Source organism: Phyllostomus hastatus, unplaced genomic scaffold (genome assembly GCF_019186645.2).
Source record: "Phyllostomus hastatus isolate PE091 unplaced genomic scaffold, TTU_PhHast_1.1 phas_scaffold_46, whole genome shotgun sequence".
NCBI classification, from domain to species: Eukaryota; Metazoa; Chordata; class Mammalia; order Chiroptera; family Phyllostomidae; genus Phyllostomus; species Phyllostomus hastatus.
Window position 1 is genome coordinate 34,759,948 of NW_025334032.1, and position 12,116 is coordinate 34,772,063.

A 12,116-nucleotide genomic window follows, 5' to 3' on the forward strand; every position below is an offset into this window, starting at 1 on the left:
TTTTCTTCTCCATCCGGCACCATCCGGAGCTAACACCCCCACGGAAAGCAGGAATGCGCCCCCGCTCTATCTCCAGCTGCCCAGGGTGGCCTGTCCACTTCCGCAGGCCTTGAGCTCATCTACACACCAGCCGAGAGGCGCACAGCATGCTGGGATTTGTTTCTTCTCCCACTTTGTGGACCAGCGGACGCTCCAAACCCGGTCCACTGGCATTCTGGGACATGTAGTTTCTGGTTATTCTTTGGCGTAATCGGCCACCCAGGAGCCAGGGGTGGTACCCAGACTCCGGCTGGTCACGTGACTGCAGTCCTGCGCGTGGATCGCACTGCGGCTCGCGTCCCGGCGAGTTCTCGCCTGCGCGCGGCCGTTGCCGCGGAGACGACGCATGTCTCCCGGGGCGCGTAGCCCCTTCTGCAGTCCCCCCTCCCCTTTTCTCCCACCACAATGAGATCCTAAGATGGCGGTGGCTGCGGCGGTTGGCGCCGACTGGCTGAGTTAGGAAAGGCGGCCATTGGGCCCGCGGCAGCCAGGGAACTTGCGGACTGTCCCTGCTGCGGTCTCCGGGGGAGGAACACGGTCGGTGGCGGGTTGTGGGGTCTGACCGTTACTCCGCTCTTGGCAGGAGCGGCTGCTTCGTTTACAGGTATTGCGTGCGCGTCCCCAGCCCTTGGCAACCGAGGGCTGCGCGGCGCCAGGGGCGGGAGATCAACCGCTTTGGGAGTCTAGCCCCGGGAGGCCTGGCTTCGGGCCCAGGCCTCGCTGTGGGCTCCTGGGTCTTCTCCCTGCCTACTTCAGGCGGTCCGCCCCTCGTCCGGACCGACCGACGCCATCTCGGGGTGAGCATCTAGGGACGCGTTAGCGACGGTGGAGCCCCCTTCTTGCCTCCCCGCCCCTTTCTTTTTCCGGCCCAGGGCTGGAGGCCGCCCTGCGTCCCGGGTGCCTAGGAATGTTCCTCGAGTGGAGGAAGAGGAGCCGGGCTGTGGTTTAGTTCCCAGAGTCAGGGGGTCTAGTTCTCCAAAGCAAGGGGCCTCCGTGGCCCTAGTCTCCGTCATTGCGTCCCCTCCCACCCCATCCTCAAGTTTTATTGTGGGGTCTCAATCCAGAATTCGGGGTGGAAAAGGGCGGGGAAGAAACGACGCTGCTTTCGGGGTGGGCTGTGAGCAGCGCGATTTCTGCTGTCGCGGTTGTTTGTAGAGCAGAAGGGTTGCGGGGGGCGTTTCTGACTTTGGCTGGCTAAGAGGTGCTTCATTCTTGCGAAGGGGTGTTAACTTACTACCTCCCCCCGTCATTGCTCTGCATCTCCCACCTTTTCTGCAGGTCCAGGTAGGATGGGGAAAACTAAACGCCAAATGCGACTTGGGAAACGTTGCTTGCTTTGCAAAAACGGGTGTTTGGGGATTACGTGGTAGCTAGGCCCGGGTAGGGAGGCGGGTCCTCCAAACTTTTCCTCCCGCGGCCCACTGCTCAGGAGCGCGCCTTGTCTGAAAAACACATTTTTATTTATTGACTTTTTTTGGACGAGTTTGAGGTCTGTGTCGCCTGTCTTACGGGTGGTAGGTCGTGTTTTGGCGCTGGAAGGAGCCGGGCTTTCTGGGCGCCCCCACCACCCCTGCCCCATAGCTGTTTTCCAGACTCCGCCTCCTGGTATTCTCGGGTTACTGGAGTGGGTGTTGTAGAGCTGGGGTGCACCTGCTTCTTTCTTTCCCTAGCACCTTCACGGTGAGAGCCACTGGAAGCCGTGAAACTACTGAGTTTCTGAACTGAAGGCCAACCTTGTGTTTTTACAACGATAAGGGTATTTTTAATGAAATAGGTAGCATTTAAATAAACCTCTTTTTTCCTCATCGGGTAGAGTTCTGGAATAGTTTGAATTATTGGAAATGAATGACTTCATCAATCTGAAGAGTGAACTTGGCATGGATCTTTACGTGATAATTGGGTTTAGCCTCTTTTTATTATATTCCAAAGTAGATAGTAAGGCAGCACATTATTGTTTGGAGGATTTAAACATATATGTACACCACATTGTCGTCTGAAAGGGTTAAAGTAAATTAAGTCTAAGATACTGATAAATTGAATTTTTCTTTTCTATTGACTTAATATGTTTTAGGTATAAATATAGTATTTGTTATTCTCTGCTTCATATTGTAAAGAATTTAATAAAGTCTTTTTTTCTTAAAAGCAGAAAACAACTTTGAAGTGTGAAGCAGAAAAAGAGCTGTTTCTGTGCTGCAAAAACTAGTTTCCAAGCAGGTAATTTGACATCATTATGTATGTTACTGTCCTTCGAATTATAGCTGAAGAAGACTTGAAGGTGGAGACAGCTAACAAAATACCAGTGCATGCCCTGGATGGTGTGGCTCAGTTGGTCAGAGCGTCATCCCCCATGCACAGAAAAGTCACGGGTTTGATTCCCGGCCAGGGCACATACCTAGGCTGTGGGCCGTGTCTGTGGTTGGGTGTGTGCTGGAGGCAACGGACCCCTGTTTCTCTCACATTGATGTCTATCTTTTCTCTCTCTCTCTCTCCCTCCCCTTCCCCCCACCTCCCTCCCTCCCTCCCTCCCTCTCTCTCTCTCGCTCTCTCTCTCTCTCTCTCTCTCTCTCTCTCTCTCTGGAATCAATAAATATATCTTGGGTGAGGACTAAAAAGATAAGGAACTATAAATACCAGGGCATGGTGGAGGGCCCTCTCTGCCTGGTAGACAGACAGTCCGGGTTTGCGGGCCCGTGTGCCTGCCCTCCCGCATTCCACTGCAGTCTGACCTCATGCTTCTGTTTGGAGGAGCCCTGTCCCTTCTAACTATTGAAATGTGGAATAGTTTGTGTAACACCTTTGAAATGTCTTTCTTCTCATGGAATTTCTTCAGACCGTTTGAGTTTGAATTTGTCCTAGAATAGATATTTGGATAGCCAAATCCATTTGTTCTTAAGTAATCTCTTTCACATTTACTATTAATTACTTTTATTTTTTATTCACAAGCTATTTTTTGAGCTTGTTATATATACTATTGACTAAAGTTTTAAATTTTTTTTCTTTTAGCTGTTTAAAATTATTTTAAATGTTAGTTTCTGTGCATAGTACATTATCCAGTACTGGTTATGTAGAGATACTCTCTGAGCAGTGGAAGAAAGTCTGTTTAACCTCACTGAGGGAAAGTTAAGTTTGCCAGGGACAATTTAGAAATTAAATGACTAACATGAGGATTAGAAGAAAGTTTTGTTAAGAAAGTTTTAGAAATAATTGCTCTTCTAGGAAAAATCTGAGTCCATATTTAATTCAGATAAAATTTGAAGACAGCTCATTTTCCAAATTTGTTTAGTATGTTCTTGCTTTCTGGGAAAGCAGCCAGCTAGATCTTCCGTTTCTTTATGGAATGAGATGACCCTCGTGAGAAAGTACAGATTGACAGTGGATTTATATCTTAGATTATAATTTTCAGTGGTATTTTTTAATTAGAAGACTGTAACACAATAGGATAAGAAAAATGGAACTCAGGAAGGGTCAAATGTGAGTGAGTGCATTACAGTTCTTACCACTGAAGTGTATAGATAGTAGGAGTTTGGTAGAATAAAAAGAATTGTAAAGTCAGGTATAAAGTAAAATAATTTCCCTTTTAACACAGGGAAGATGGATAAGATGAAACAAAAACATATGGCTGTTGAGCCAATTCATGTGAGAAGAACTTGGTTTTCTTGATAGGGGATTTGGCTATTTGTTTATGAAAGGGCAGGTTTATTTGAGATGTGGAAAAACATACAAAGTTTTTGGAATTATCATTCTAGGAAATTAAGTGAGAGGCAAATAAGGGGTACATAGCAGTGCATTCATCTTAACAAATTTAATTGAGTGCCTTCATGTGCTACCTAATGACTAAAGTACTGGAGATTTGGCAGTGAGCAAATCAGACCCAGTTCCTTACCTCATGGAGTGAATTTACATTTTGAAAATGTGTGTGTGTGTGTGTGTGTGTGTGTGTGTATACAGTATAGTATACCATGCTAATGGACACAGGCTGTGCCATTTTATAACTGTTTGCCCACTGCTTCACGGATTGGGGATAGAAGCAGAGACAAACAGTTGAGTTGACAGAATAGGCCAATAGGTGAGGAAGTTAAGGATGCTAACACGAGGCGTTTTGGGAATGGCCTACTTGGGTTGTGTCTAGAAAGCCAGGATGAGTGGAATTCTGGAGAGAGAAGTGACAGGGCCAAGAGCCAATGAGAGGGAGAAGTAAAATATAAAAACTTAGGGTAAGAAAGAGGGATTTTGGAAGTTCAGGACCTTGAACAAATTACCAGTTCAGAGTGAAAACAATATTGGCATAGAGAAGATGAGATGGACATTGGAACTGAGGCCAGTCTTAGGAAAATCATTGCTCACGTTCAGGTCATGAGAGCAGGGCATGCAGTGCAGAGTGAAACCATGAGCTACTTGTAAGCTCAAGATTCTCTTGTGGGGGACACAGTGGGAAAGAGTGCCTAAGGTGGGGAGGGTGGTGTTTTTGCTGGCTAATGTGTTCTAAAGAGGAGAGGTAAACAAATAATAAGGGTCTGCAAATGATGTCCTTTCCCCATGAATCTCTGAGCCTAGAAGAGTAGTACTGTTTTAGAAAGAATTTTCAAGGACATAGTGCTTTCAGAGGGATTTGGAATTTTACTGAAGCTGAAGAAGTAGGGGGAATGTTGGGGAACAGGTGGGGAGTGTTTGGGGAGTTGTGTTTGGAGTGGTCCAGTAGAAGTGACGGCAGGTAGAGCCGTCACCAGTGAGAATGGGATGAAGGGGCCTTGATGCTAGGGATTGAAGGAGGAGGGCAGCAGCGTGGCCTGATCTGCCTAGAGAGGTGTATGTAATCCATGGCAAAAAAGTGCCATAGATTTTGGGCATAAATTACAGAGCGGGAGAGGTCTTAGAAGCAGAACTTTGTGTATTGGAAAATTAATTGACTTCAGAATTCTAAGTTGTTTTTGTAGAAAGCAGGGATATGCTAAATTTTATTGGTGTGAAAATGTTCGACATAGAGTAACTGTAAAGGTAGACCTAATGCATACTTGGTACATAGTGAGTTCTAATCAAATGTCTGTTACTTCAAATTAGGTGTTGCACTCTGGTACCCCCCCCCCCCCGCCATATTTTGAGTTTAAAAAAAAGTTATTGATTTGAGGGAGGAGCAGGGAGAGAGAGAAAGAGACATTGATTTGTTGTTTCACTTATTTATGCATTCATTGGTTGCTTTTTGTAGGTGCTCTGACCTGGGATTGAACCCACAACCTTGGTATATTGGGACGATGCTCTAACCAGTTGACTACCCAGCCAGGGTTTGAGTTTTTTTAATTTGAAGAGGATAATTATAGAGATATTTTAAGTTCTAGAAAATTATTGAAATTTTTAGAAAGACTCAGCAAAACTGAAAAAGATTCTATATAATTTTCTGATGCTTAATCATCTTAAGTACAGGGAAGAAATTGAGAAGTTTCTCAAATGAAACTTTGAATCAACAGTACATAATACCAAATACTTAGGCATTTTCTTCTCAGTTTCCATTAAAAGTGCTTAGTTGTCCACTGTGTTAAGATTTATAATAGTGCATGGCATATTTCCTTTTTACCATCAGGGTAAGAACTACCCCAAATAATACAACTTTTAGAAAACTTGTACTGGTGTATAAAGTATCAACTTTGGTTATTTGTGACCCTGAGTAGATTTTTTTAAAACTGTGTTCTACACATTATTTTATTTGGGTATTTCTAAAAACTTGATTTAAAGCAATCAGTTGAGAAGTAAGGTATTTCCAGAGGTGATTATGAGTAATTTAGTGCCATTTGAAAAATACTTGAATTTTAAAGATTTTAGGAAAATAATCTTTTTTCTTTACTTCATTCCTAAATTTCTTTGAATTTCTTCTTTGTCTTATTTCAAAAGTAAATCTTAGTCATAGGTATGTTTGTGGTAATTAATGCTGTTGCAGGTGGCCGCTCTTTGGGTGTCTCTGGGCCACACTGGAAGAAGAGGAGCTGTCTTGGGCCAACATTAAATAGATTGTGACATGTAATCACAAAAGAACTCACTGTTTTAAGTAAATTCACGATTTTGTGTTGGGCCGCATTCACAGCCACCCTGGGCTGCGTGTGGCCACCACGGGCCGCAGATTGGGCACACGCAGAGTGAGGATTCTGCAGCAGGATGTTCGTAGAACGGTCAGTCACTGACAGTAGCTCATAAATTGTCATAGTATTTTTGCATTTCATATCTTTGCAAGATAAGAGAGTGAAATAAGGCTGTCAAAATAGCTAAATGAAACTTTTAAGTAATATTTTCAAGATTGCTTAGTAGGTCACAGGATGCCTGGAAGTGCTTGTTTAAAGTAGAACAGTTTTTACTTTTCCCCGTTAAGCTCCCCATACCATCATTTATCACTGTCACGGGTTTTCCACGGCTTCAGTGTTCCACGTCGTCATCTCTCTAGTACATACACCTGCCTGGCAAAATCTCAGCCTTGGGACGGGGTCAGTGGAGTGTTTACACCAAGGCCGACGAGCGCTGCTGGGGGAAGAGTTCACACTGCAGGTGTGGCGTCGGTGAATGCTCTCCGCTCTCACTTGGGTCCTTGCTGCCGCCAGCCACTCTCTGTTCCCTGCTCCTCTACCGGCAGACACTGCCACCTCTCCTTCTCTCCCGGTCGATGAGCAGTCTCTCTCCTTCCTGGCACTTACGAACTCTTTCAACTTTCTGCCTCAAAATCTGCTACCCAGACTTTCAGGTCCACTTTCTTCTTTCCTTTTGTTTCAAAAAAGAGATGTTTCTCTGCCTGTCTAAAACTAATTTTTCTTGTGCCCTGGATTCCAGTCATTTCCACTTTCTCAGAGACCAACACCATTTTCTCACCACTTTTCTCTTCTGCATCTACAGTATCTCCTCTGTCCTAAGTCATTCCCAGCAAATTTTAAACATACTCAAGATAATTCCCTTTTAACAAAACTTTCTTCATGACCATCACCTGCTTTCCTCCACAGGCTGATTCCCTAAAACAATTCCCTGACGACTTGCTTTACATTCCCCCTCCCATTCGATGGCAGTTGTGGAATTGACCCTCGCCCCCCTGCTGAAATTGCTCTTCCTGAAGAAGGTCATCATCCGGGACCTGTTGCTGAGTTCCAGTGGACACTTCTCAGTACTTTTCTTCCACGACAAAGTAGTGTCTGGCATTTTTACTATATCTTCTGTTTTTATTCTCTTTCCCCATTTCTAGTACATGTTCCTGGCTTCCTTCCGGTCTTTTTGAACCTTCTCAAGTCTTTCCCTCTGTGTGTATCTTAAATACCAGTGTCCTTCAAGGTCCAGTCTTTTTCCTCTTACTCTTCATCTCTCCCTGAACCTTCTTTTGCACTTCAGGTCTGAGTGGGTGACTTGCAGTCTCTCTCCAGCCTAGATTTCACTTCTGAGAGACTAGTATTTGTTTGCTACACAAATTTAATTTGGGTGTACCATAGGTATCTCCAACTCAACATTTCTAAAACGGAACTCATCATTTTTTCTCAACAACAGAAACCTGTTTCTTTTCAAATTACTTTGAATGTATCATCATATACCCAGTTTAAGCTGCAAGTTGTTCTAGGAGTCATCTTTTTATTCTTTCCTCACTGCCTCGTCTCCCTCATCATCCAGTATTAGTCACCAATTCCTACTGATCCTGCTATGGGAATCTTGCTTGTATTGGTCCTCTTGTCTACATACCTAGTATTGTGGTTATTGGAGGTCTTTCTATATAAGTAATAGTTTATAATAATAATTACTGTTTAAGTAATAGTTTATATTAGTATATACTGTCTACAGAATAAAATTTACAAGACAAATCCTATATATTTAATGGTGACTTTGAGGTGGTTATGGAGGTTGGCATGAAGAGAGAAATAACTCGGCTTTATTTTCTACCTTTTATAGGGGAGATACTTTCTTAGAGAGATGAGCTGACTGTTAAAGTTAACATTGAGAATTGATCCACATGCAATTATTTCTTTAGTTTTGTACTAATAATTTCACTCCTGTAGGCCTGTGCCTTTTAAATGCATTTTGTTATTATGTTAAATATTCTACCTCATTGTATGCCAATCACAATATAACAATAGGACAAAGTTGTTTATTTAATAAACTAAATAAATTTTATTTAGGAAGTGGTATTCTTAGAAAGGTTTAGAAATATTTGATCCGTTGTTCCCAAACTAATTTTAATATATTCAAATTGTTTTAGAATCTTATTTTAATATTATTCAGTCACTAGCTTAAAAATAGATCCTTAAAAGCTTTTCATTTTTGAAATGTATCATAGTACATAAAACATTGTCTTTTAAAATACAGTCTGTTTTTCTTTTTTAAGGTTTTTATTTCTTTTTAGAGAGACGGGAAGGGAGGGAGAGGGAGAGAAACGTCAGGCTGCCTCTCTCGCATATGGCCTGATGGTGGGAGGAGTTGGGGGGAGCCTGCAACCCAGGCAGGTGCCCTGACCCGGGAAAGGACCAGCTTTGTGGGATGACGCCCAACCTACTGAGACACGCCGGTCAGGGCTTCACTTACAGTGTTAAAAAATTTAAAGTAAACTGAGTTTATTACTTTACTGATAGGAAAGTGTAATATATTCTGTCTTGAGGGGGAAATTGTTAAGGAAGAGTTTTTACTTCAATAACTTTAAAAATTTTCCATTCTAATTTACATTTTAGGACAGCTTGCTTTTAGTACTTTTAAATGTGGCATTCTTGTACTGCATATGTATTTTTTGAGCTCCTACTTAATATTACAAATTATATGGATTCATCTAGAAAATAATAGTGGCAAAATAGTTTAAATGAATCATTTCAGCTCACTGAACATATCTCTGTATGGGAATCAGTTATTGCAGAAAATTTATAAGACAGGGAAAAGAGGAAAATTAGTCATGTTCCTATCCCTGTAACTAACAATTGCTTGCATGCAAGCATTTTATTGTATTTTCTTAAAATCTGTATGCAGTTTTGCATATTGTTTTTTTCCTCTTTTGATGATGATATGAACCTTCTGATGATAAGAGCAGGCAGTATTGTTCAGCCTTCATAATTACATATTTTGAAGGGTGTTCGGACCCAATAGTATTGAGGCTATTATTTGATACTTAGTTTGTTTTTAATTTATCATAATTATAGTCAAAACATAATTATAGTTTTAGTTCTTGATACAGTATTGCTAAAATGCTTTCCAGAAAGGTTATACAGTTTCTCTTTGCCTTCATGGGGATTTGTCAATATATGTAATTGAGCAAATTTAATAGTCGCTTATTTTAATTTTCAGTTGGACTATATTATTTTTATCATTTTATGTGTACTGATTTTTTTGTAAATTGATCATACTTAATTTGAGGGAGTTTCTTTTAGTCTCTTTTTATTCTTATAGTAAAGATTTTAACTGTATACTTCATATGTATTTCAGGTTTTTTCCCTCAGTTTGTCATTTACTATTTATTTTCAGCTACTTAGGATTCATTTTTATGTGAATAAAATCCATTGAACTTTTTAAATTTTATTTCTACATCCCAAATTAGTAAGATCTGTCCCTTTTAAGTTCATTTTGTTTTGCTTATTTGATTTATTTAATCTTATTAATCTATTTACTGTCTCACTGCTGGAGTATAAGGCAGCCTTGTTCACTTGGAGAGACTTAAACTCTGATGCTGTAAGACCCCCGCTGTTTACTGTGAATTAATCCTTCTCTGTGTCTGCACTGGTATTGGGTATGTACCATCCTTGGAGGAATTGAGAAAATAGTCACTTAAATCATTTTTCTGTGTTTCTTTTTGAGATGAAGAATCTAAGTTAAAGAAAGGCTCTTAAAAGCTCTAAATAAATTGTTTTCAAAATTGTTACCAAATTGTCTCATCAATTGAATAATCCTGCATCACAGAATTCTTGTGAGGATTAAGTGATAAAAGGCACATAAAATATTCAGCATGGTGCTTGGCTTATATATAGTAAATACCAACATACAGATTTAGCTGTAATTAATTTTTTTATTACTTTTTTTTAAATTTTGAATATTCAAGGATTTTCTTTTTAGAAAATCCTATGGTACTAATTTAACCATATAGGCACTCAGTGTAGTAGAATTACCTTGGGACTAGTTTTTTACTCTCCTATGTCTATTGCTTCTCTTACTTTTATATTTTAGACAGTAAAATTTTTTTGTGTGGCTTGTTTATTGTTACTTGTTTTGTTAAATTCCAAGGAGAATTACAGTGGGAGTTTTCATGCAGTTTTATTAAGGCTAAACATTTAGGAAAAATGGTATGTTTTATAACATTTGTTGTCCCACCAGGGAAGATAGTTTGTTTTTCTACTTATTAAAATTTTCTCTTCTGTTGTTTTCTGGAGTTGAATGGTGCTTCCCCACACAGGGCAAATTTTATTCCTAGATATTTCGTTCTTTCTGTCACTAGTGTCAGTGGCATCATTTTTCTCCAGTATATTTTCTGAGAGGTTATTGGTGATCATTTTAAGTTTTGAAGGTTTTATAATGCATATTCTTTAAAAATACCTTCTCTCTTTATAATATTAATGTTTGTTCCTTATTTTTCTGTTCTTTAGAACTTCCAAAGCAATGCTAAATAACTGCCATGTGTCATTCTTGTTTTGGTCTGTATTTTAACCCTTGAGTGGTTATGTGGATGACAGTGGTCGATGACCTCTCACGCACCGTTCTGAAGTGCGGCCGCTGCAGGGTTAATAGGAATGGCCTTCATGTCTTATTTGAAAATCATTGCCTATTGGTTTAAAATGTACTTTTTTCAACTCTGTAGAATTTATTAAAGTAATATATGAGGCCTGTCCCGAAAAAGTCCAGCCATTGTTACTATAACAAATGGTTTGCATGACATTGGTGTAACCTGGCAGCCAAGGCGAGTGAACTGGAATGTGCATGCGTGAACCGTGACCCCTTCACCGTACTAGTCAGTGGGGGTAGTAGATGCCGTTAAGTGAGCATGTGTACCGTGTGGCTGTCACATTCAAAATGACTGAGCCAGTAGAACAACCAATCTGCATCAGATTTCATCTTAAGCTTGAGCATTCCTCTGTAGAAGCTATTGGGATGATTCAGAAGGCCGCAGCTATGGGCAGCTGGTGATTGGCAACTTGGTCATGACAGGGTGCTAGGTCATGCATAACATCACATCACCCAAGTGACTCAGCCCTCCCCACACCCCACATTTGGCGCCCTTCAACTTCTGGCTTTTCCCAAAAACTAAAATCACCTTTGAAGGGAAGAGATTTCAGACCATCAGTGAGAGTCAGGAAAATACGACCTGGCAGCTGATGGTGATGGGGAGAACTGTGTGAGGTCCCAGGTTGCCTACTTTGAAGGGGACTGAGGCGTCATTGTCCTGTGTGCATTGTATCTTGTATCTTGTATATCTTCTTCAATAAATGTCTCTTTTTCATACTACATGGCTGTATACCTTTTAGAGAGACCTCATATGTTCATTGGAAGAAAACACTAGAAAAAAAATATATATACTTATGAAGCAGTGTCAGTATATTTGTACTTGTAAGAGTTTTTAAAATTTGAAGGATTGGATTCTATCAGATCCCTTTTTATTTTGAGATGATAAAATTTAACTTGCTCTGTAATCTCTTAATACATTATTCTGATAGATATCCTAACATTAAACTGTCTATGAGATAAATCCTACTTTGTCATGGATGATAATCCTTTTAACATTGTGCTCTGGTGATGAATGGGATAAGTTAGGATCTTAGAGTAAAAGCACCTGGGATTTATATTCATCCTTGACATTTTCAGCTGAATGACCTTGGCAAAATTACCTAACTCCTTTGATTGTTAGTGTTTGTAAAATGAGAAACCTATTACAACCCTGATGTCTAATAGCCTTTTCTGGCCTTGAATTGTAAAGTTGTCCCACCATCTCCTCTTTCACTCAGCCCCCCTCTCTAACTCCTGCAGTTCCTACCCAGTGGAAATCCGAAGTCCTCCACAGGACATGTAGAAGTCTTATTTTCATGGTACTCTCTGCTCTTAAACCTTTGCTTTTACCATTGCTGCTCCTGCTTCTCATCTCTTTGATCCAGTTAAGAAAT

At 40.8% G+C, this 12,116-nt stretch overlaps 1 protein-coding gene across 14 annotated transcripts in view; it reads left to right on the plus strand.

The window, feature by feature from the left end:
• Nucleotides 1-295: 295 nt before the first annotated feature.
• The window catches only part of PCM1 (pericentriolar material 1), an 83,042-nt gene continuing 71,221 nt past the window's right edge, over nucleotides 296-12,116 (plus strand). For 6 of the 14 annotated variants that reach the window (XM_045821744.1, XM_045821747.1, XM_045821745.1 and 3 more), the window contains exons 1-2: nucleotides 297-836; nucleotides 2,186-2,253. The gene's annotated coding sequence lies outside the window, so the exon portion shown is untranslated. Of the gene's footprint in view, nucleotides 837-2,182; nucleotides 2,254-12,116 lie in introns of all 14 variants that reach the window. The other 8 variants (XM_045821737.1, XM_045821746.1, XM_045821748.1 and 5 more) reach the window with 6 other exon arrangements.